General features: G+C 36.6%; 1 protein-coding gene across 2 annotated transcripts in view; it reads left to right on the top strand.

Annotated features, from left to right (window-relative positions):
• The window catches only part of SMPD3 (sphingomyelin phosphodiesterase 3), a 104,716-nt gene that overhangs the window by 16,629 nt on the left and 61,318 nt on the right, over positions 1-26,769 (top strand). The window contains exon 2 of one of the 2 annotated variants that reach the window (XM_032121714.1): positions 12,500-12,641. The exons of the other annotated variant lie outside the window; for it this stretch is intronic. The gene's annotated coding sequence lies outside the window, so the exon portion shown is untranslated. The remainder of the gene's footprint in view (positions 1-12,499; positions 12,642-26,769) is intronic. 2 annotated transcript variants of the gene reach the window in all.

Genomic DNA, 26,769 nt, shown 5'->3' with positions numbered 1-26,769 from the left:
AAAGCAGAGCCTGTCCATACTCTAGTTCCCAAAGCTATTTTCCCAGGCACATGACTAGATCATTGTGCTTTCTCTCTGTCTTTTATGGCGTGTACATTGGGGTCACAGTGGTAAATACATGAGGTTGGGAAAGGGTATGTTTTAAAAAACTTTATTTTTTTACACGTGTTTTAGTATCTTCAGTCTTTCTGATGAAAGAATCTCAATGCTAAAGAAATCTCACAGCAGTCATAAGCCTCATTTTGGACAAAGAATGTTTGATGTGCTTATGATAAGACTGAGCATCCTTTTGTCACACTTTTGGAGTGGGGGGATAACTTAGCTCTGTTTTACATCTATATCCCTTGAATGTCCTTCTGCAAATGAAAATTTAATTTGGTGAGGTTAATATGCTGAATTTGATTCAGCTTGCACCTCACTGGCATTGTGAGCCCATTGTGGCATCATTACTCTTCAATTACAGGCATGAAGGTGAGCAGTGACCTAGTAATGAAGGATACACACCCAGAGCGGTGTAGCATGAATTTTACATGAGGCAAAAGGGAAAAAAAAAATCTACTACACTGATATCTGCCAAAAGGCTGTTTGTCATAAGTGACTACTTTGAAAGAGTCCCCAAGAAGGGCTTGTGCTGAACATTACTCTGCTATCGCTGGGATGTGTCTTGGGTGCAGATATCTACAATTTCTATAGTTCTCTGTACTGAATAGTACTTGTACAGAAACAAGGTCAAGCAGTTTGGTATCCTAATAATTATTTAACTTGGGAGAGTAATGTCGAAGCTACAGTTTAAAATAATCTAATATGGAACAAAATTTTCTGCTTTAGTGCTTAATGTTCCTTCGGTTTTGAAAAAAATATTTGGTGTCAAATGTACTCTAGAAAACACAGATATCTACTAGCATTGTTATTTAATCAATTTAATTGTATTCTGTGGTTTAAGATATTAAAAACTAACTTTGTGTGCCTTTTCAAAACGTCCTTTCTCTTGTGTGAGTGGAATTTTGTGAGAGTGAGAGTGACTGCTATGAGATCCTACAGGATACCTTTTTAGAGAAACTGCACCTGCTGTAGGATTACTTTACTGAGACTTCTGAATATGCTGCAGCGAACTGAAGGCTTGAGAGGAAGCAGCAGGATAATAAGTGTCAATAGGAGGCAGAGTCCATATAAGTTACATTGTATTCAACAGTTTAATACTGCTTCATATGGATGAGTATTTTCATTCTCAAGGAAGAACAGACCCACAGACGACTGGTGGCCAGAGAAAATGAAATAAACCTGAGCAGCAAGGAGACAACTTCTGGTACAGCAAAAAGTGAAATTAAGAAAACTGGTAGAAGCAGAGGCGAAAGCTGCATGTTCTTTTCAGAGGTATTTGAAAGTTGAGGTTCTTCTGAGAGAGGAAGGCATCCAGTTGAATATGAATAGTAAGGCTGTCAACTGGCAGAGTAGTAAGTAGTAGTGAGTTTCATTTAAGTTCTCTTTTTGTCCTTTTACCGATTTATCTACAAGTAGTCACATAAAGATTCCAAAGTAGTCAGCTGCAGTGTGATGTGTTGTGGTGCTATGCAGTACTTTGGGGATGCAGACCCATGCTCAGTTTCAAGATGATGAAAATCAGTGCTGCTACACAGTTTTTAGCTGCATCAATTCCTTGGTTTTGTTAACTGTGCAGGGCTGCTTGAGATGCCAGTGACAAGTGCAAAAGATACCATGAGAACACACATAGCAGGCAGGAAAAAGTGCAAACCAATCCTTTCTGGTACAGGTTCACAGTGGTCAAGTCAGAAGTTCTGTGAACAGATGAAAACTGGTTTTGCATATAGTTTATTTACTTCTTGCCATTTCGAATAGTTTATTAAATTATTAAATGCCATCTTGCATTTAATTTTGTCCAGCTCTCTGCTCTGGTTTGCTTTCTGGAAAAAATCACTGAAGTTTTCTAGGTGCTATGGAGACAGTGCTGATGTCAGAAATGTTTTCAGTGGGGGCCTGGAAAAGGGAACCAGATGGCTGCAGTTACTGGTGAGCATGGTTGGGTGTTGGTGCATAACCGAGCAGTGGAGTGCAGCACAGAATTGCTGAGTTGGCAGTGGAGTGGGGTGAGTCAGACTCTCAGCAAGGTGGAAGAGCCTGCAGAGAGGCAGAGGCTGTGAGCTTCCCCTGGTGCTGTGGTAACTTTGTGCCCTGTTTTTTCCCCACGAGTAGAGCCACACCACATGGCTGCACTGGCTTGAATTTGTGCCAGCTCAGGTGCCTCTCATTTGCAGATCCGGGCCAGATTACATTGCCCGTTTAACTCTGGCTTTTTTTCTGTCCCAGTACATTATGAAGTATCTTTCTGCTACTTATGTTGTCTTGACCTTTATAGACCTTGATTTTCTAGGTGGCTTCTCAACTCACGGGGCTTTTATAAGACCTGATGACCCAGGGGTGAAGACACAGTATAGGTGTAGCTAGAAGTGCCTCTGTTAATGAAATAAATGGGTTTTTTAAAGTACTGAACTCTTGGGTGATGTTAAATGCTGCTGCCTTTAAAAGCTTGACACAGTATCTTGCATTAAACTGGAGCAAAACCAGAAACAGTACCACCAAAAAAGCTTTTCAAATTCCAGACTTCTCCCACACTCTGAGAAGAACCTCCTCCTCTGTGAATCTTGAATCCAGTTTTGTGCAGCTGACATCAATGCAGAACTCTGCTGCTGAGGTCACTTGCCTGGCTCTTGAGTTAGCCATGCTGCATGTTTCTCCTACTTGCCTCTTAAGCACACTAGTGACAGGATCTTGCCAGCTGCTCTGCTCTGGCTTATCTATTGTGTCACTTGCTTTTAGTTTTTATTCTGAAGTACAGATGAACAAAGAGTCTTGGTGGTTTATTTATTGAGCTTTCTAACAAGCCTCTTTTGCTTTACCTTCCCTTGTGTTTAGAAGAAGCTGCCTCTAAATATTTCTTGAGGTCACCTTTCTTCCTTTCAATTCCATCCTTTTGAAACTCTGATTTCCTGTGATACCTGTAAAGACTTTAGAGTGATTGAACAGTGCTTATCATGATGTTCACTTGTATTTTCCAGTCACTGTGTTCAGTTGTCTAAAAAGAAAATGAAATATTCTGTAAGCTCTTTAGAACAGAGACTGGCTTTTTGTACAAGTGTTTAACACAGCAGGGCCCAGAAATCCAGGCAAGGGCCTATAGTCCCACCTCAAGAGAGAAGGAAAAAAAAAATATTTCCAAGTATGAATCATTTTTTCATAGGAAGGTAAGTGTGGGATGCCTTCAGAGATCGTTTCTTCATAATGAAATGTGCATTAATGCTAAGAATATGCAATGATTTTTAATCAGGCTGACATGTCTACAATGCAAAGATCATGATTTTTTCATCAATGGTATTTAGTGCACCAGTAGCATTTATGTGAGCTAGAGTGGTCTGTGTGACAAAATGATTCTGCTGGAAAGCTACAATTATTCTGTAAACTTCAAAATCCAGAATTCAAGATGAGAAGAGGCTGAGAATTTCTGCATTTGATTGGCTCAGGCTGAAAGCTGGAGAAAAAGCAGTTTGTCTTTTATGCATTCTGTCAGCTACAACAATGCTAACCAAAGAAAGTGTCATCTCCCCAGAGTCTCTTTTCAGACAAATGTGCTATAGGGCAATAATGAATCTTAAAAGAAATTCATGATTGGAAAAAGCAGTGTTTTGCATATAAATGTTTCTAATGGAGCTATGAGCATCAGTCTTGTGCTCTATTACTTTGAAAAATGCCATGCGAATCCTTGTAGCTTTTAGTAATTCGAGACATGAAAGATGTTATTTATTTTTATTTGTATTATGTTCCTCATAAAATATTAAATAACCCTTTGGCCAAAAGTACTATTAGCTCTTTGAGATTGTGCAGAAATATTCATAACTTGAAAAGCTTAAGTTGCTAATGGGTGACTTGGATAAACTCTGATCAGCAGAGAGCAATTCCTATTGATCTCCTAGACGGGAGTACCTACAGGTAGGTAGATTAAAATTTGTAAGGAAATATATACTTCTCCAGTATTGTTGACCTGATGAAATTTTTAAGAACAGAGTTATACTTCAAAGCCCCAAATAAGTGACTTAGATTTTAAAATTTTTTCTCTTAATTTTTCTCTTTGTATCATCTGTCATTTTCTTTAGGGCCTACACAGCACAGATTTCCAGCTCAACTCTTTAGCCATGGGGAGTAAAGTTCCTGACTGATTATATTTTATTTTAAGAGAATTAAGATCCCTGTAATTTGCTGGAACCTTAGAAGAAAAAACTCCCAACTCCAACTATGTTAGGAGTTATTAATCTAAAGTCTATTAGATCAGAATTAAATTAAAAATACCTTTTTTTCTGTATTGCATGGGAAATTGATGACTGTTTTAATTGTCCATCTTCATGCCACAGCCATACCCAAACTCTGCCCACAGACTGTCATCAGGAAAATGAAACTGTGCTGAGATTCCACTGCCACATGTGATTGAAACAAATTTTGACATTTCTTGGAAATTTCAGAAGCACATATACAAGCTGAATTCTGTGCATAGATTTTTTTGGACCAAGAAAATGTTTTACTGTTTGTACAAGCTTTTCCAAATTTGGCTGTTGCAAAATGCTACTCTTAATATTTCCTTTTAGTAAAGCAGGAATAAATGGTGACCTGCACGTGGCTGTTTTTGTTTGTTTGTTGTTCCTCCTTGCAGAGCACATCTCCGGGGAATGACTGTTTCAGGATGATCTGACTGTGGAAGCGTCTGTGTTCCATTAAGATTTTGGTAGAAGAAGCAATCCAGCCTATTTAGCAAATGGAGGCTTTTTCCAATTGTCTTGTCATTGTGTTGCAGTGGTGTTGCCTGAATAAGTTATGATAAAATAAAGTGGGTTTGGATCCTAATAAGTGCAGGTAACATCAATAGGTTGTTTTCTGTGGTTCTGGAAAATATTTACAACAAGTAGTTTCATTTCTTCTTGGGTGTAAGTGTAACCTGGCTGTGTTGAGCATAATAGATATTTTGCCCAGTTACAGTTTTTCACTGGAAATAAACTTCTAAAATTTAAGTCAATCAGGAGTCCCTGGCACTTCTTGTGACAGGGAGGGGATGAGAAACTCAAATGAAAAGCCCTAATTGCTTTCTGTGTTATGTTTTTCTTTGCTATTAGGAAGTACTGTAGCAATGGCTGCGTGTTTCTAAGGCTTGTATGCAGTGATTCTCTTTTCCTGACATAGCTGGACTCCAGTGGGGACTGCAAATATTTTTGCCTGAAGACAGAGCAGATTATGATGTGGCTTATGCTGGTCAGTGCTTATTTTGCTAGTGTTTGGCAGCAAACAGTATCTGGATACTAGCTACAAAAATAGTGTAGAACCCTTTGGGATGATAGTACTGATTCAGAAGTAAGAAGACTCGGATTTCGAGGTTTAATGCAAGTTTGAAACAGGAGCAAGTGCATCTGATGGACAAGATGAGCAGCTGGTTCTGAGTTGCTTACGTGTGCAGGCATTATTTGCTTTGCTTTGCCATATGCAAATTGTTTATCACAGATCTGGGTTCCAAAATAGAGTTTCTTTTGACTTCTTCTTTCCTCCCCTGGACTATTGTGATGATATTTTTATATGAAGTTTTAAATAAAGGAAATAATAAATTAATATCTGACCTAAATCTGCCTTTTGCTTTTGAAGTCAGATAGTCAGCCAATAAAAACCTGCAAAAAAGCTGGTGGTGCACTCCAACTTTCATAACCAGAGGAATTTTCAAAAGGTTAAAGGTTGTAAATACTTGTAAAAGTGTTTGTTACTAGACTATATTTGTGGACTCTTAAGATTATGGTGTTATTTGAAATGTCTGTGGAACTACTCTTTTTGTGACAAATCTTTCATGTTCTTCTCAGAAACATGAGAGAATAGCAAACACTCTAGAGAGGGGGAGCAGAATACATGGGGAAAGAAGACATGTTCAGTTTGTAGTAAAGATTTTTTTTTTGTTCCTGAGTATTAGAAATTCACTTATAACTGTATCAAAATTTACCAATATTTCACATTCCTGAATTTTTGCCTATTAGCAATCACCAATGTATTCTTCATTCTTTACAGCTTGTCACTGAAAATTAAAAAATATAGACAACATTACAATGTTCCTTACAATGGTCCTTATTGATTCTAATCTCTTCAGTGTATTGTTTTAGAATCAGAAATGCAAGGGTTTTCATGTGACACATGACCAGATGAATACTTTTCCTTAATATGGTATACCTTTTCTCACTTTAATAGTGACATCTCATATAACTGGCAGATTTATAGTTACTGTTCAATCGTAGAAATTACATGAGTTTCCTATTTCTAATCCCTATTTGAGATAACATTCTGTGTAGCATGCTTTCCTTTCCGTAGTAAATCCTATTTCAAAGATTTGGCTGGTTTCAGAAATTAGTTCTGCTCCATTGTTAACTTCACAATTCTTTGATTTCCTTTGCTGTAAATCTGACTTCTGAAAAAATCTGTTGTTTTTCAGACAAAGGCAAAATAATATCTTTTTTTTTTACCTTTTGCGCATGGAACTTCATTCATACTCTTGCTCCTCTTTGTAAAACATGGTGAAATTTGATAATAATTAAGTTTTGGGGGAGTGAAATTTACTTAATTTAGACTGCCTTTATGCTAAGCTGTGGTTCCTCAAAAATGCTGAAGAGACTTAATGTACTGATTGTAAGATTTAGGGACTGGGAGATCTGGATTCTTTCCCTGATGTTACTTCATGTTTTCTCTATGTGTCATGTTGAAATCTTGTTTCCTTCTGCCTTTGGAAATGCTTACAAATTATCCCTGGAAAATGTGCTGATTTATAGATGATAGACAGTGCACACAATGTTTAGCTTTGAGTTTAGGTGTTTGAGTTGTGCGAGGCCTTGTGCTGTCCCCCTATAGGAAAACTGTTGTCTTTGAATATTTTTAACTGCCAGTACTTTCTGAAAATATAAAGACATTCCTTAGATATACAGGTGTTTTTCTGTTCATGATTGTGTTTTTATACAGTTTAATTAGAGCTGAATTTTCAAACTGGCATGGGTTTATCAGAACAAGTGACCTTTTCTGCTGGTGTCTTCAAGACAACAAGGACAAAGAAACAGGTGTTCTGGCAGAAAGTTCAAAATGGAATAATTCAAAGTAGTTTCAAAGGCCGAGGGAAACATACCGGTTACATTTCTGTGAGTAGTTGTCAGCTTGTGTAGCTTTGTGCAACTACAGCATAAAACTGTTGTGTGCACAGCATCTGAGTTAATCCTCTGCACTTTTTCTTTTTTTTTCCCATTTCAGTGGAAAGACGTGAGTGCTTCTGTGAGAACTGTATTTCAGCTTTGTAAGTCTGAGTAAAAATAGTTGCTTTACAGAGGTCAGAGCAGTCTGCCCTGTTATGCCCAGAACACTTCTTGGATATATTTGAAGGCAAAGAAGAGCACAACACATTTGGCTGTGTCTTTAATCACTTCAGATGATGCTTAAACTGAGTACGCTCAAACGTAGAACAGTTTTGTTCGGAATAGGTTTTGTCCACACATAATTGCTTGTAAGAGATGCAGTTGCTAATGTACAGCACAGCTGAATGACTGCCAGCTCCTCACAGGGACTTGTGGCACCAGAAAGACGTGCTTAATTTATCACACGCGCTTTATATTACTTTCATTAGAAAGGTGGAGCAGTTGGCCAATGACTGTCTACATTTACTCCTTGATGTCAGGTGGATATTGATGTGTTGTTAACTGCTGCTTGTGCTGAAGGCAACAAATAATCAGAGCTGAAAGAAAATAGGAAGAAACAAGGTATCTAGGGAAAGGGAGCATTATAGTATTATTTAGAAACTAAAGCAGACATCAGATACAAATAAAAGTTGCAGTTTACAAAAGGTTACTTTTGTCTTCTGCCTTGTTTGCTCAGGTGAACTGTGAGAGGAAGTGTAAAATATTATGGAAATCAGTGTTTTTTCAATCCTTAAAGACCATTAGAATTATGAATACCAAGCTTTTGTGGAATGATGATAAGAAATAATTAGTTTTCCATTCTTGTGTCCTGCTTATAAGTCTGCGGTAAAAGTCTCCCTGTGTATTTCTTTAGCCTTAATCCAAGAAAAGGTAAACCAACTTCATATATAACAGATTTTGGATAAGTACTGAAAATGTTACTTAGAAATTCCAATACTTAAAAAAAAATTAACTAATATTAGTGTTGCCCTATAACAGAGGAGGCACTGAAGGGTAAGTGGAACTCAACATTTCACGTTAGATAGGATGAAGGGAAAATATACTATAAAGGGTATACATGTATAATCTAGACATAGACTGGCAAAGCAGCACCATTCCATTGATACCACTATGATGTTGATTGTGATTGTTTTGATGCAAAGTTGGGGATTTCCCACTGTATACCTTCCTTTTTATAAGAATCAACAAGTAATATGGTATGATTTTGCAATTTGTTTTCTTTTTTCAGAGTTGTGGGAGACTTGCACATTCTGTTTTAGTAGGGTGTATGAGAGACTGACATGCATACTTATATGGATTGGGCATATGCAATTAAATACATAACATTGGTTAAATTTTAGAATTGTTTTGGTTTTTTGGGGGGGGGGTTATTTTAATTTTTTGTTTTAATCAAAAAAACAGTTGTAAGTAGCTCTTGTCAATAGGTAAATGTATCTTCCAGATGTGTTGGTAGACTGTGGCTAGCCTGTACAACAAAACATAAAAAGTCCACATTAGAAATTTGTATTTTAACACCACCTGAAGATAGGTGCCAATTTTTTTTTCTGCAGGCCTGCAGTTGAAATAAGCTGCATTGATAAATCTTCAGAGAAGTTAAGAAGTGTAGTAATTTCTGTCATTACTGCATTACAAAGCAAGTACTGTCATATCAACTGCAACGAAGTAGTACCTCTCCAGTACTTTTTGTTTAAATCTGCTCGGTGTTTATGCCCATGCCACATGCTACTGTTCCTGGGTATAATGAATTTTGCCCTTAACACTGCAAGGAAGGCACATTTCAGAAGATAGTTAAAGTTCTTTGTATATATGCAGAATTATTCTACTAGGTATGACTAAGCCTATTATAAGTGTCAGGTATTTCTGTATATGATATGGCTCAGAAGCTGCTTCAGTGTAGGTCAAAAACAAACAAGAATGTGTAGTCTAGCTACACTTGTGCTTTCGTATTCCAAATGATGACTCAGTGATATTATGGTGTACTGTGGAAATGTGCTCTGACACGTGGTCATCCATCACTGTGAGCCTGTGATCCCATAATAAGAAGTACAGAGATGAATGTTTTATTACAGCAGGGTAGCTTCTACGATTATATATGTAATGAGAGAGGGAGCAAGGGGATTGCAAAGTCTCCATCTTTCTAGAATTAATATGGAACTCAAATGACCTAAAAATGAAGAACATTATGATCCTGGAAAAATTAGCTGGCTTAAGTTTCATTCTTCCCCCCATCATGGCTTGTTAATGAGGAAAATCCTTTCCATTGCTATTTTGAGCAAAATGATATTCAGCAAGAACAGAGAGTGCTCATATCTCCTAGATGACACTGAACCCTCCCAACAGCCATACAGAATAATTTTATCTCTGCAATGAAATGTCTGTAGTTCACACTATGGTTGTTTCACTATGGTTTGTAGTAGTGAGGTAGCTCCTTTCAGTAGTTGGTTCTTTGTGTTCTTCACCTTAGAAATTACCTATAAGACAGGAAGAACAGCATGTCTATGTCTGCTTGATTCCGCTTTCTGTCCTGCTCTTGTGCTTCCCGAAATTCACAAGCATGGTCTGGTATAGAAGGTGATTACTCCATAAGTCAATACTGTTTTTCTTAGTAATTTACAGTTATGAATGGTGGGAAAGTTTTCATTGTTATCTGTTCATTCTCTCAAATTGACTAATGCTGACCAGTAAAACCAGGTTTGACCTGAGTATCGGGGAAGAGTAAGGTTAGGAAAGCTACCCACAGTGACCAGAGTAATTCTATTTTGTTGTTTGCTTCTAATTCAACACCAGTTCTGGATATGGTAAACAGAGCCACTGATTCAACTGTGTAGCCTTTAAAATCTGGTAATGGTCACTGACCATACAAGGTGGGAATTATATACCTGATTATGCTTGATTTAGTCAGTAACAGAATCATTAATTTCTTAAGGTGCAACAAGACAACTAACAGCCTGCTACAGGTTCTACAGCTGTCTCCTGAAATGTTAAGAGTTCAAAAGGCCTGTAAGGTCAGGGAGTAGGGCAGTTTAAAAAAAACAGACAAATACAGGAACAACTCATATTGAAGAAGGGTCATGGAAAGGAAGGAGGAGATGATTATCTACCCAGCATCACAGTTTATCAGGGACACAACACTAATGCAGCTAATCTGTATAAACCTATTACAGATAGCAGCTAAAAATGGGGGAAAGGCATGCTCCTGAAACCTGGGAGCAAGGAGAAATCCACCTAGTTGTTGAGTTGCTACGGATGGTACTTGCCAATGTGAGCACGTCGCAGTCAGTGGATAACTCAGCAGATACCTTGCTGATTTTATAGCTGACATTTGGGAGGGGGCAAAGTGGCAGTAATGCTCCTCATGTCTGTTGTGTGTCATTGTATTGTCACTGTGCAGTGTAATAGGAATATGATTTAGGGAACAGCCCTAAATTCATTGAAATTCATTGAAATTCATTGAAATTCATTGAAATTCATTGAAATTGATAGGTATTTTGTTTATCTGCAACTGTGCACTCAGGTTAGGTCCTTTAGTGTCCCCTTTTGTAAAGCAATTAAACATTCTTGAGCTGTCTTTAAGCTTGTTGCTTTCCCCCACTGAACTGTTGTCAGGAGAAAATCAAACATAGCATCTGTTTCTCATTGACAGAATTAATAAAATAGAATGCAAACAGGATACAGAGCAAGTGTAATTTCAGCACTGCTGTTATACATCATTCTTGCCCAGCAATGGAAGAGGCAAGTCAACTAGATATCCTGCAACAGCCCTCAAGATGAATTCCTTTAAGTAAAGCTGTCAATTTTGTCATTGCATCTCAAGTTTCTATCAGAAGTTCTAATGGAAATATATGTAGCTTCTGTTGTCTGTTCTCTCACTTTAAGGAGAAGGACAGAAAAAAGGGTCTGATGCCAGGGTTGCTAGATTGATGTCAGAATTACGTGTTCCACTTCAGGGACTTGCATACTTGGTTGCCTGCCTGCTGTTAAACTTAACTGGGAACTTTAAAGGGCTGTTAAATTTTGTGGAGGTGCTTGCAGGGTTATATCATCATTTTTCTTCTGCTCACTGCTTTGCTCTGTGATGATTGCTAAAACATTTAAGACCCTAGTTTGAGCCATCTGGTAGATAGACTTAATATTAAATTGTGGAACTGACTGGGTGCTCAAATCAGCAGATAATATTTTGAATGGACATACCAGTAAGTTCAGACCAAGAAGGAAGGAGTACAGTATAGAGTTAGAGGCTTTTGAGAGCCTGTCTTTTAATTAAAACCCCTCCTCCCAAAAACCATAATATGCAGAGTTGAAATTTAATCAGCTCATGTTAGTGCCTTATCACTGAATCAGTTTTTTTGGCAACAGAACCAAACACTGTGGGAGATGGATATGAAGGAATTTCCACTTAGAAAGTAGAGCATTTGAGATAAGTATTACAAAATTACTGTGGATCTTTAGGGGAATAAGTCCATAAAAACTTTGGATTTACTGCTTTTTTTTATTAATAAAATGTAATCACTGTCTTGCTATAATAAAATATATTAAAATGCTGCTTAAAGTATATCTTGTTAACCTCTCAGCAATCCTAGACATTTTAGCAGTGAAATTAACATTTGTTTAGAGCAAATAAAATTTTCAAGTTAGAAAGAGCTTATAGAGAGCTACAAGCTATGCAGGATCGTTTTTCATCCATTTTTCTTTTTTACCAGAGTAATTAGGCAAGTTGCCGGGCAGCACAATGGAAAAGACATTTTCTTTAATAGAATGTGTTTTTACAGGCACTGCTGGACACATACAGACATCTCCTGTATTTTTCTTTCTTGTGATGCTCTCTCCATGCTTGTATTTTCAATGGGAAAGACTTTAGGTCATTAATTAATTTTTTTCTAAGTTATCTACAGGCTATTTGGGGTTTGAGCCGTGTCAGTTAGTAAGACAATTGCTCACATTGGCCACAGTGTTTCTGGGGTCTTTTTGGCTTCGAGGTACCATGAGGATACTTGATATGGAGCAATGTTAACTAGGATGCAAAGAACATTCTGGAAGTAACACATGCAAGTAACTGTCCTGCATGTTTTATAGCAATGTAGGCATTTGCAGGACTGTAAGAGTGCTTCTGCAGCTCAGGTACTCACCTCTGTAGCTCCCTCTGATCTCCAGCATGAGTCTATGTGAAGAAAAAGTACTTTACTGCAGTAGTCCTTAACTCTTTGTTTTATGTTGATTTTCTATCATTTTAGGACTGGCTGTGTTTTCAAGAATATTTTCTTTGGCTGAAATGGTGAGCGCTTTTTGCAGACAGCCAAGCTGCAGAGAAGGTTTTTTGTGTTCTCTCTGGTTTAAAAGGCTGTGACACCATTTAACTCCTGCTACTGACCCATGGTACGTGAGATTTCTAGAACCTTCAGTGTGATTTTATGGTATTTCTGATTTTATTGAAATCTAGTCTACATGTTGTGTGGATTTGGTAGCATCTGTTTTTCATTCTGCTACTGTAGCTCAACTGATAGAATATGAATTATCAAATCTGGAGTTGATTTTAAAAAGATCAGACTCTCAGCATTAGCAATTCACTTAGTAGTTGGAGGTACATTTAATTTCCTTTAAATATTTTTAAAGCCTAAGTGTAAGCTTTCAGATATAAAATTTGAGTTGTTTGGAATTAAATTGGTAGGAAACTGATAATTTGAGTTTAACCAGATTGCTTTTCATGGGTTTGAAATGCATGACCTTGAAAAGATTTTGTACTGTAGGCTTTCATCAGCACTAGTAAGCTGTTTAGCAGAAAGCAACTTCTTCTCTTCCAAAGTCTGTTTTGAAGTCAAAAGTCCTCCTTCCAGGGGCGTAAATATTTTTTTTTACTCTAGTTCAGTGAGTTACTTAGCAAAAATTACACCTCTCCTATTCTAGAGGCAGCTGTCTTTTAATGTTTATTGTGCCTTTTAATTTAGACTCTAGTCCCAGTTTGTGTTAATGTAGCCGTTTCAGGAGGGTAAAATACAGAATACAAAAACGTATGTTAGGTTTAAAAACTTTAAAGGCTTTTCTTGGGTTGAGAAAATTTTGTGTTAGGTTTTAGGACTTTACAAACTTGTTTTGGATGGAGCAAATTCTGCAACTAATTGCATCCGAAGAATCTGTGAGACTACTGGTTATTGAGAGAGCTCCTTTTTTACTTTCCATTTCTATAAGTGAAATACAAACATTTTGCATGATTGCTGCCATCTTCCAGAAAATCTGTGCTTCTTTTTGTTTGTGGGATGAGTTGAGTGGTTTTGACCATTTTACATAAGCTCTACAGCACTTGAAATCTTTTAGTCACAGCATGGTAATAAGTGGCTGTGGTAGGTTTGATTTCTGTACAGTCTCTGAATAACTGCAGTCTGAACAATGTATGTGGTGTGTACATATGATTTGATGTACTAATACAAGTAGTAATAATAATAATAATATACAAGCTGGTGCATAACTTGTTCCTGCTGAACTAAAGGGAATTAACTTGAGGTTATAGAGGAACCATTTTCCTGTGACTCTTAATTGCAGATTCAGTTGATACTTTGGCTAATACACTTCCACTGCTTGGCTGTGGGAGGGGCATGACCTCATAAAAGATCCTCAAAATTACAGTAACACAATGGAACCTTAGGGACAGGAATGCCTCCTTTACAGAGGTTGTGCTTCTTCTGCCCTGTGCTTGCAACCTCAACCCTTCTGTGAGCTGCATCAGAAAATGCTGCTGGGAGAGGATGGGATCTGTAGTTCCAGACTGTTTTCACTCTTCATTTCTAGTTATAGGCCAATTTCACCTGATACATTTAGACCTGGGAGAGTGCAGTTAAATAAAGGTTTTGCTCAAAATTATTTCAGAATTTGCATTCTAGACATGTTTTGTTTTGATTTTTTTTAAATAATATTTTATATAGATTAGAATTCAAAGAGATTTAGTGGGGAATTGAGGATGTTTTTATATGCTAAAGAAAGTCATTTTATTATTAATGTTTCTAAGAGTAGGAAAAAAGATCTACAGTTAAAAATGAATTGCATATAGAAAACTATGTTTGAAGTTGCAAGTAAATAAGATATTTAAGGTTTTGTTCATGGAAAATACAGCACATCTTCCACTACTTAGCTTCATGTGTATAATATACTGTCTTTCTTGAAGATCTCTGTTGGGGTGGAACAATTTCTCCTAGAGTATACAAACCTTAATATTATTGTTTGGCACACAGCCTGGTGAAGGACCTGGCAAGTGTCAGAAGTTTGGTTACTCAGGCTGAAATTTTTTCAATTTCTTGCTTAATTTGTATTAGTGATCATATAGCACATGCTATACAGGCACGTCTGTGTGTGCTATATACCTGCTGACATAATTTTTTATTGCAGAGTGTCTCTACCTTCTTGATATAAAGTGATCTTATTGACCTCAGAAAAGTAAATTAAAAAATAGTTGTGAGTCATGTTACTGTATTGAAAGAAAATCCTTATGTGCTATTTTGCAATCTAATCACAAAGGCTTCTCTTTACAAAAAATAGGACTAATACTTGAATATTTGTTCCATCTTCATTCCTCCCTACCATTTTCCCATGTTTACAAATGTGTTACAGACCAAGTGTTGATTTTTTAAATCAACTTTTGTGATCCTTTCATGGGCGATATTCTGTTCACATAGATTGCAGCTGGCAAATGAGGAAAATGGGTCACAGCCAGGGAAAACTGTTCATAGGCCCCAAATATCTAACTTGTATTTGTCTGGTTGGTAATTGGTCAGAAGAACCACTTCAGTGATTCCTTCTAAGGAGCAATCTGAGAACTGAGATACAACAGCAGCAGCAGCAGCTGTTCTTGTGGCCCTCAATACTGATGGAAGTTGTTCACTGTTCCCTTCAATCTGAAAAAGATCAACCAATACATTCTGGCAACTTTTCAGCTTGTAGTGACACCATGTGTGTAGATATTTCATCCAAAAATTAATCTGAAATTGAAGTTCAAGAGAGTGCTCAGTCCCTGTTAGACAGCTGATGTCTAAATCTTTGCTGTTTCTTTCCTCTTCTGCCTCTGGCTTTAAAATGCTGCTGGGAAGGCTCAGAAGCTTGGTAGTTTTCCAGCCAGTAGGATGAAGTGGTAGCTGCACTGGAGCAGTTCCTTAGCTGTAGTTTCTGAGCCCAAGGTTACTCTATTCTTGTATTTTACTGTATTAGGTGGAAGTTTTGTTCAGACTTAATACAAACAGGAAGGACCTTCCCTATATAGAGAAGCTGTTTCATTAAGTAACTTATTTTATATCTCTCTTCTATCTATGTGAAATGTAATAATTTCTCAAAATTGGCAGTCACCTTAAAAATTATATACAAAGGCATTTTGTTATTTTAACTATGAAATATACAATTGGATTATTTCAGACACCTATGAACCAATTTAAAATAGAAAACTAATAAGCACTTTTCATTAAATCTATTGGTATTTATTGACTGATAGCTATGTGTGAATACTTACATTTTTAAGGAGAAAAAATTCTTTCATGCTTTCATTTATTAAAAAAATAGTTTAATAATCTTCATTTGTTTGACTCAGAGGTGGCTCTTTTTATTAGAGATTTGCTGTCTCATTTTTGAAAAGCCCATTGTTTGCTTCTGAAAGGTTCTTAATAGAGCTTTAAGAGGAGACTAAATTTGAACAGCCAGAAATATTTGAATAAAAAGTTTGCTCATTCTCACTCTGGGTTGTTTAAATTTTAATCTTTAGAACTGCACCAAGATACATGAAGATGTCTCCACTCTGCCTCTGCTGCAACTTTAGCCTTTGGATTTATTCTCTACAGCAAAATCTTGTCTGTGCTACTGATTCTCTATCAACATAATTATTATTTGTGTGTTATACACATCAGAATTCTACTTCTGAAATGAGATATTAGGAAATCTAATTTCTTTTGACTTTTAGGGAGGAAAAAGTTATATACTTAGGTATTTTACATACAGACTATTCTAAAAATGTTTGAAATACTGTATTGTTGTGATTCTTGTATTAACTTCTATTTGATCAAATTGATGTTGAGTTATTCCTCAGTAACTTTGAGTTATAAAAATCTAATTTCTGGTTAAGAAACAATAGTCTTACTTATGCAGAAACAAGAGAGGACTGAAAGAAAGCATGAAACATTAAGCACCAATCTTACATCCTGTTTAGGCAAGGGTTTTTTCACTCCTTTTCAAGGTCTTGGTAACAGTGCATGAAGAACCAGGCTGAGTTAACTGGGTATTTTTTCCTGAGGAAGCTGCACTTTTGTTTTATTCATAAATGTGAAAAAAATTGATTAGCACTTTGGCCCTAGCTAATAGTTAAAGGAAGGGTTGCAAACACCCGAGTTCTATCTATGTTTCCTAGTTGGGGACCAGAAATTTGTCATTGCTTAGTAAATTTGATGTGCAGGGAACTCATATGCAGTAAAACAAACTGTATGATTATATTTGTAACAATGTCACTAATTCCATGTAGTATGAAAATGGAATTGTATGCCTGATTGCACATGGGAAGTATAAATTAAAACTAAGTCTACTGGTCCAAATGTTTGACTGTTCACCAGCTGATGATGAGCAGGTGCTTTATAGCTGTGTCTTCCCAGCCTCTGCACAGCTGAGAAAAACAGCAGTTACCATTTCCCATCTAAACCCAGTTCCTATTGAAGAATATTGTAGACAAAGGAAATAGACCTTCTTGATGATTTTTACTTCCATGGGTTATGTAGAAAATATGGATCAACAGAAAGCAAAATAATTAGCTGAATAGGGTTTTTTTCTGTATATCTCCCACCTTAAGAAAAAACAATTTTGAACCAAAATTAATGAAAAATTATACTTTTGTGTTTTCAAAATTAAATATTTAGGGATTTCATTAAAAATTCTTTTTTTCAGTTATTTTCTGAAGAAAACTTCTAAAATCAAAACACAATTATTTAAAATTACTGACTTTGAAATTAAATTATGATACAAGGGGCAGAGAGTTGAAAATTTTTTACTTTTGAGGAAATATTTCAGTATTTTAGACCTTTTGCTGACCTGTGAAAATAATTCCATACAGAGATTTTCACAGGAGTTCACAGAAAAGAATCTTGCATATTTTAGACTTATTTTAAAGCCCAGACCCAAATATATTTTCAGATGGCTGTGTAGCCATGACAAAAGTGAGATCAGTGCTTGCTGCAATAGTGAACCATGTCTAAATTTTGATTGTGGACAATTTATTAGTAGTTTGGTCTTATGGAAACTAGTAATTTTGGCCAGAGTTGTACAAAACAGTAAGAGGCAGTGATGGCTCCATAAAGGTTTGTCTTGTCCATTTTAGGTTGGCAAGAACATTCAGCAAGGCAGGGAGATGGTGAGGAGAAGAGTGAGCTCTGGAAATCTGAGAGGGCTGTGAGCAAGAGCCACAGACAGAACTTGAATCTAAACATTGGTGTGAGGGTGGAAGTGAGCAGCTCTGTCTGAGTAATGGCAAGGCTTGAAGTGGGGAGGGGGGAACAGATCTGCTCTTTCCTGCAGGCTTCACAGGGCATGTTTTAGCTCTCCTGTCACTTAAGGGCAGAATTCTCTCATCTTTCTTGAATCACTTTCTTGGTGCTTTTTTCAGTGCACACTGTCATTTGAAATTTACAGTGGGGTGGGGTTTTTTTGGGGGCAAGGATATGTGTGTTTGCTTTCTTTGGGAAATGCTGTCTTTTTACAAATTTTTAATTACTTTTTTGCATTTAGTTTCTCCTACAGCTTGCTTCATTCTATATTGGGTACTGGTTTCCTATTTTGTCCTATTTTGGCTTAATTTATTTTCTTCCTGTTCGTTTTGCTCATAATTTTGCAGTTGAAGTTTTCCAAAGACCTTTACAATAGGCTCACAATTTTAAAGTATTTTTTGTGTTTGGAAACCATAATGTTTGTGTATAGGGGGGTCTCTTCATCTCTCAAAAGTTCACAGACATTGTAGGCTTGAGTTATCAATAATCAGCTCAGCCATACTCACAGTCAAATGTTAAAATTGTATTTGCAGGTGTTGCTTGCATAAAGCCAAATGTAATCACTAGAGAGGTCAGAGGAAATGGGATTCACTTGTATGTGTACCGGGTTCACAACTCACTGCAGTGATGAGCAGCAGGACTCTTGTATGTCCAACTGCTCCCCTGCAGAAAGTCTTAGAATGGTTCTCAAACCTGTCGTCAAAAGTTTGTCCTGTTATTGCAAAGGGTGAACTTGTCCCGTGTAGAAGAGTACTTAAATCACAGTTGGTAGTCCCAAGCTTCCTATTTTCTTTAAAGTCAGATTTGACCAAAATATTAGCAACCAGCATGGCTTTTTCCTTTGCTTAACCACAGGGTACAAATCTCAGGTTTTTAACTGCTGCTAATCTGTTGCTGAATCCCACTGAGGAGAAAAGGTTGCTGCATAATGATTTCCAAATAGGTCTTTAAAATTAGAAAGCAATATGTTTATTGGGAAATTACACAAAGTTCTTCTTGTCTAGTATTAAATTTGAAAGCTTTGCATTAGAAATACCTTGTGGAGCATTAGTTTGTCCATGCTGCAGTACTCTTCAGACAGAAGTTATTTTCAGGGACCGATAGCATATTCATGATTTTGTGAGGAAACGCTAAACTGCTGGGGTGGGGAAAGTAACTTAGTTTTGTTTTATTTTACAAATCTTCTCAAGAATTTGGTAATGGAATATGTTCTGGAATGTTTACACCAAGTAGCTGTGTAATCTTGATAAAAGTAGGCTGCAGGGAGGACATTTTTTCTTTTCAAGAAAGCTGTTTATAGCTCTCGAGTCTAGAAAGATTGGTGCATGAAAATTGACTTGCAGAAGCAGAGATGAGTACTTATAAGATAAAAATCTGTGTTAGTAGCATTGCAGAAACCTTTTCTTCCTTAAAGTCTTCTATGAATAGTCACGTTACTATTAAATGTTCATAATCATTTATATATAATCTTTCTTCCTTTAACAGCTGAGTATAGAACCGTTCTTACCTTTGGTATGCTGGTATTGCTAAAATCAGAAGTGTATGTGCTAGGACCTGGTGTGAATATTCACCTGTGTGATTCCTGTTGATGTTAATAGAAAAACAGAGCAAACTTTTTTAGGAGCCGCATCTTCAACCCAGCAAAGTCAAGAATACATGTTCCTGATAGACAGGTGTTGGAAGGTGCTGTCTTCCGCTGTGGCCAGCCTTCAGGGAATTCCATGGGCTCTCTCTATGAGTACAGCAGGACGTGGCTGCAGTCAGGATCTCTCTGCAAAACTGCACTAATTATCTCCAGTATCAGTAAGCTGAGGGGATGTGCTGAAGTCTGCTGCTGAGAGAGGAAGGTGCTGAAATATCCATAGTTGTCTGCTGAATATGGCAAAGAGACATGGATGTTTTGGTTTTTTGAAAAAAAAAGAGTCCTGAAACTTCTGATGTGTTGGTGAATATTAAACATTGTTTAGGAATATAGATATTGAATAAGCTTTGTTTATTTGTGAGGTATAAATATTGTAAAAAATGAACATTTTAAGTCTTTGGGAAGTCAGTGTGTTCAGGTACCTGTGGATATAGGACACATCTGCACAGTTAACATTTTTCTGCATTATACAAAATGTTGAATCAATCAGTACCTCTGAAAACTGATATGGAGAATATGTCTTTCTGTCTGGCTGATTCAGAACAGAGTAGTTCAAAGCACAATGAAAAGCAGTCATTGTTTTGTCTTATCACTTTTGTGCCATATGTTCATTTACTCGACTGAAATGGTGACTTTATAAGACTATCCAGTCTTCTCTACAGGATTGTCTGGAACTGTGTAAAGGCTTTCTGACAGGTGTTTGTAGAAACTGTTGAACTTAAAACTCAGTTGTACATTTCATTTTACTTTTGACACTTTTTTTGCAAGAAGTTTCTAAAGGGATTAGAGCATATTTTGCTTCAGAAATATTAATTGTAAAGCCCTGATTATTGCAGACAATGCATGAGATACTCAGTAATTCCAAACAGAATTTGTGGAACCTGATGGTAGAACAAAACTATACAGCTAGATGTCAAGGATGAGGCATTAATACAAAGTAAAATCTTTCATTACCTGATTGCCAAAACCAGCTTTAATGACCATGCTTTGGCACGTAAATTTCTCATGCTTTGCTCAGTAATAGGTAAATATTTACAACTCTGAAAATGCCATTGTTTGTTGCACAGTTCTTTTTCAGCAGAAATCTGCTGTATTTCCCTGGAAGTTTCTTCTTCAACAGGCATTGATGAAATTTATGAGTGAATAGTAAACACGTCTCATGTGAATGATAGCAAGGCAAGCATATTGGTGGTAAAAATGTATTTTTTGGTTGAAGTTTTTTTATTATTGTTATTTTGTGGGCTTGTTTTAAGTATATTGTAACTGGAAAATGCTGAAGTGTGGAACATCTCAGTTGTGGCAGAAATTAATGGCAGGGCTGAGTGATGCAGTTGGAAATACAAAACAAATGTAATGCAATTTATTTGGCTTTGGTGACTTGCAGTCATCAGGAAAATCTGAGGTGTCTATTATGGATGACAAATGTGCTGGTGAATCCAGGATTGGAAAAATAACTTTTGATTACTACAGGCAATACTATACTTGATTTGTTAGGCAAGATTTGCAAGAACATAATGAGAATTGCTTTGTCATTTAATAGATGCTTAAAAGATGCAGTGAGGTTGGATGAAATGTGAGGGATGTCTGTTAAGGAAGTGGTTACTGTAAGCCCCAGTGATGCTAGACTGCTAATACCATCTGCCCCTTTATCTTCTGATTGTCTTATTTGCAAGATTTCTGATTGCATCGTTTTAGAAGCCGCAGTGCTTGAATGTGCAGGATCTTGTAGCTATAATAATTTTTTATAGTATGGGTGGGAAAATTATTCATGGGCCACCTGACTGTAAAGCATCATAAAAAGTGATTATTACTTTTTTTAGTGCAGATAGTGTAGAACTGTCTTGTGGAATATTTGATATGTATTTACCAACTGGTATGCCTAAATCAATGACAACATTTTCTGTTTCTGTGCATCCCTTCTGACAGTTGTACAATTACAAGGCATATGATGTTTGACCAACTGGTGAGACTGGTTAACTTTTGTATGGAAAATTCTGAGGCTTGGTACTAGAATTTTTTTCAAACATTGTTGCTTATTCTTTTTTACAGCACTCTGTATAGTGTGTATGGCAGTTACCTGTGTTTTTTCAACTAGCATCTGATACACTGTCATGAAGATACTGCTGCTCAGGAGCACAAATCTTAACAGCAGTCCCTAAAGGGTCACCTCTTATTCTTTACCTAAACCTATGTAATTTTTGTTGGTTTGCTAGAAGGAAATTCTCTCATTGCAATTTCAAAATACAGTAAGATTTAGATACTGGTTTCAGTTTAAAAGGGAAGAGCAATATTAGAAGGGAGGAGGGCATTTTTGAAGTCTAAGTAACTGTCTGTAAAAAGACTGTCAAATTTCCAAAAGAATGGCATGCAGAGAGGTCAAAAATAATAATTAACAGACTTAATAAAAGACATAATTAGCAAGATTAAAGGAATAAAATATCTAATGCAAAGGACGGGGGATTTCTTTTAGTCATGTTGGCAGTAATAACAAATTTCTCATGGGAAGTCTCAGTCAATTTTAGACACTGACAGATAGTGCTGTTCTTTAAGTAGAATTTGCTGGGTACAGAGAACAAATTAGATTATTTCTGTAAGCCTAGAGGTTTACTAATATGTAAATCACTGTACGTATTCTGAGTGATTTCACATCTGTGATCCTGCGAAGTGTTAGAATTCTCCAGTGTGAAGAATGAACAAATAAAGTCAGCATTTGTTCATGAGTGAAAATCACTCTCTCTGTTCTCCAAGTAGCTGATGGGCTGATTAAACTCGTATGGCCTGTTGACTTTCACAACAAATATTCTTCTTTGGAGCTGAAAGGGGAAGACACCAGGTGCAGGGGAAAATAGGGCTTCTCTTCCTGCTCTGACTGTTGAGTAATGAATGATGACAGACATAGAAACTCGGATACAAAACTGCCAGTACACCTGTTGCTCTCCTGCTGTGGTATTTCGATGGTAGAAACACCTTCTAACAGTGTTTGAGAATAATTTTGGGACCATGTGTTTACCGTGCTAGCTCAGTATCCCACTCTATTTACTGTGGCACTTTGTTGTCCACTTATGAGGATGGACTTCCTGGGAATGCTGTTTGAGCCAGTGAAGTAAATTTTGGAAAACAGCAGTCCTTTCCAGCATCTTGCACCTGACCTTTCAGAAGCTGAAATTCCAATTTCCTGATCCAGATGGTTGAGGAAATAGAATAAGTCTCTACAGAATCTTTACAGATGCAAACAGTTCATTAATAATTCAAATTGCCTGAATTAAGAGAGTCATTCCATTCTTTATTCAGTGTCTGAATTAGTGTAATCTTATTTCCTTTATTTCCTGTACTGCCTTTACCAAATCTTATTTTGATATAGCATATGATTAGGCCATGCTATGAAATAGCATGTTGCAAAGGGTTCTATTGAATGACTTTGGTAATAATTTAGACAGTGATGACTAGCACGTATTTGAAAAGAAATCTTTACATATAACACCCAGAACAAATAGCTCATAGTATTATATAATTATGTCCAGTCATTTGCAGTTACATCTCAGGGTGACAAACAATCTGGTCTAACAGTAATTTGGATAAGAACTTCCAGACATAACTAGGTCTTCTATTCAGTATATTCTGTATATCTAGTTTTATGTAATTTTGGTGCTGTTCAAATATTAGCTGTTTTAGCATTCAGTTTTAAAATTGTTCATGGCTGTTTTGTCTTAAAAATGAGTTGAAGTTCTTGTTATTATTGCAAATGGGCAGCTCTTTCACTATTAGGTGTTTTGAAATTAGTCTTGCACTTCCATTTTGGGCACTCTCTCTCTTGCACAAAGGGGTGTGAGAGTCATTAAAAATGTTAAATTACAAAAAAAGGTAGGTGATCTTATAAATTTAATAAAATAAAATTAATTAAAATAAAATTTAAAGGTGTTTCTGGCCAATGGGAACAATATGGAATTGAGTGGTAACACTTAAACCTTATGGAAAAAAAATTATATATATTTTTAAATTCTAATGTTTTTTAACTCTCACTGCCCATATAAGAAATGTTATGTTTAGATGGCAAGTTCACTCCAGAACTGCTGTACAGCTACTGCACAGAACTCTGTGTCAGTCAGCCAGAAACACTGGTTAACCCATACTGCCAGGCCTGGATTCTCACACTACAAGCAGAGCCCTGCAGACTGAGGCTCATGAAGGTGAACTGAGCTCAACTGGAGATGAAGTGCCCTATTGTTCAATCAAGAAGAAAAGCTCTTAAATACTTATTTGAGTTCCTGATTGTTTTTTGGCCATACTTGCTTAATCAGTATGCTGCCAATAACCTCTACTAGCGAGAACTGGGCTCTCCAGAAAAGTAGGGATTGTAGGTATTAATCAGAGCAGGTTTGCATTTTTCTTTTCTGATAGTAAAAGTGTAAATGCACCATGCTGCTTCAGTTGTTCATCTCGTAAACATTTATTTGAAACATAGGTAATTCCCCTCTCTTCTGTTTTTAATAAAGGGATTTTCTTTGAGAGGGAAGGAATAGCCTGATTTAAAGTATTTATATTTCTAATAGGCTCTGTAATGCTCTGCTGTAGAATTGACTTGCAATTGGTTGCACTTTGAGTTCTACAAAATTGAATGGTAAAGTAACAGCATAACATGAAAGGCCCAGATCACCCCCTCTCACACCTGCAGTCGTTGTAAATGCCATTTCTGCAAACATCAGGCACACAACACTGAGGCTGACACAGCTTTCTGGCTTCTCTTTGTCAGGTAGCAATTGTTAGGTTATGTGAACATGAATACAAAAGAATTTCCACATCCACTTGTCCCACTGATGTTGGCCAAAGCATTTTGAATGCTTTTGTGAAAGGTCAGCTTTGTTGATGGGAAGCAAGAAAGGGCAGTGGTTTTAGAGATCTAATGTTAGGTGAGGTGAAGTGGAAGAACTGAGACATGGGAGGGATATTACAAGCAGCCAAGACACTTCTGTTAATTATATTGCTTTTAAATTTTTTTTTCTAAAAGCTCTAAGGAACTGGAAAAGAACGAACTTGAGATTTGATTAATGGTTGCCTAGACTGCAGTTTGAAAGAAATGGATAGTGTGCTTTTGAAAGAGATTTGACTTTTAAAAAAGAAAGATAATCTGTTATTGCTCTATTTCTTACATCATTGTCTGGCAAATGAGATACACTTTGTAAGAACAAAACATAGCTGAGATACCAGTGTGACAGCCCACCTAATTCACAATCATAGAAACTTCTAGAAAGCATCAGAACCATGTTCTCTGTTTCTGCAAGAAGAGTTAGCACTACTCCTACATGGTGGTGCAGAGAGGCATCACATACTATAGGTGCCTGTAATGCCTGGAGTGTTTTGTTCAAAAATAAACATTTCCTAACTACTGAGTAAACTCATGCATGTATAAAAAAGAAAGTTACATAAACCTTTAGACTGACAAGACTACTTCATTCACTCAGTATTTGCCATGGGATATATTAGAGCCCCCTGGGCATCTCCATAACATGTCCACTACAAGCATTGTTTAATGAATTCATAAGTTATTTGTTATGTACCACGTGCCTTTGAGTGAATTATGTCAGCGTATCTTGTGCTAAGGGAAAGTAGAAAAGGCTACACTAATAGGAAATGGCTCACTTGGTCACTGAGGCAGTCCTGGAGACACTTACAGATAAGGTTAAGCACTATGCATCGTGATTTCGACTTTTTTTTTCTGATGGTCTTCTAATATCTAGTGTTTTGTTAGCCTGCAGTTATTATTCTGTGATAAAAATAATGGAAGTATGAGGCACTCTTTTCTTTGTTTTAAAATTTAAGTTGCCATTTTTTCTGTACATAAGATTGGATCTACTAAGATGATGACTGTTAAGGTAACTTGTTTAAAGACTTTTTCCAATTTTGAGCGTTCTGCTTTTCTACTGAAATTGATAATGAAGATATCAGAGTGAAAATGAAATTTCGTCCATTCTGTCCTTAACATGACTCTAGACAGACTGACAAAGCTGTTGATGTATATTTTTTTCTTGACACTGTTTTGAGGAGTATAGACATGTATAACTTTTCCTTATGAATTTTTTGTTGTTGTTGTTTTGTTTTGTTTTAATCTAAGTTGTGCTTCTGCTCTTTCCTCATGCAGGATTGGTTGTATTTGCAGACAAACCCCCTCTTCTTTATTTCCCCAAATAAGCAGTGCTATCAGTCTAAATTTACCTGGTCTTGAAGCTAACAAAAAACTCATATGACTGCTAATAGAAAAAAAAAGAAAGACGTAGAGCCTGCAGTTACCATGCCAACACTGTTCCCTGGGGTGTAGCAACACAGAGATGGATGCTGTGAAATTAAGATCTGTGTGATAGGTAGGAGGTACCTTTGCATGTGACTGTGCACTACTTGGAGCTTTCATGTGCATTATAATTTGCCATTTGTATTTTTAATGTTATGCACTAATCTGGTCTTTGTTGTTCCCTTCACTCTGTGTGCACGTGACAGTTTCCTATTTTCATGGAATGAGAGAATTTGGTGTTTCAAAACATACAGTGTATGTAGAAAGTTCCCTGAAAAATTAATAATAAAATGGATAAGATTCAATGAAGAAAGAATGGTTTCTGGCTTGAATTCTATCTATTTAATTGTCTCTGTAAAGCTGTTGGAGTAGTATTCTACTCTCACATATGTCCACAGCCTATTTATAGGGGCAATATGGGGATAAACAAAATATTTCACAGGAGGACCACTAACAAAACTCACGCATGGGACTGGTGTAAGACAAAATTAATTTTGTGTTTCTCTCCTTAAATGTGATTTTTCTATGCTTACGGTTGATCTTTAGATATTTGTTAATTATCAAAGACAAATCTCCTTTTTCTTAATGTACTTGATGTGTTTACTTAATGCTGCATCATTCTATGAAGTTACAGCTTGTTCCTCACTACATTAGTACTCTTTCCTTAGATTCAAGAAAAGGGCCCTGTTCCATATTCTCTCTCCCACTCTGTGCTTTCTGGGTTGAGGGGGTGACAGGAGATTAGGGAGTATAATTCTCAGTCAATATTTAAGATGGTCATAAATCAATAAGACCTTGATTAGAATTATATGTTACAATTCCACAATATTGTCCCATTTGAATGTTTTGATTTAGTGACTGCTTTGAAAAGCATTTTATTAATACCTTCACACACTTACTTCTTGAAGCAAAACCTTTCCGATTTAAACATCTCAATTTATTTTCTTTTTTTCCTGTTGCTTTATTTGTTTCTCCATCCTCCAGTCACAAATACATGCAAAGCAGAGGCAGAGCTGTTTATAACATGGTGAGCTTGCCAGGTTGGTTTACTTAAACTTTTTTTGAAGACTGTGGATTGGT

The sequence above is a fragment of the Corvus moneduloides genome, chromosome 12 (genome assembly GCF_009650955.1).
Source record: "Corvus moneduloides isolate bCorMon1 chromosome 12, bCorMon1.pri, whole genome shotgun sequence".
Taxonomy (NCBI): Eukaryota; Metazoa; Chordata; class Aves; order Passeriformes; family Corvidae; genus Corvus; species Corvus moneduloides.
The sequence above is the reverse complement of the archived record's forward strand: the minus strand, read 5'-3'. Positions and strand labels throughout refer to the sequence as shown.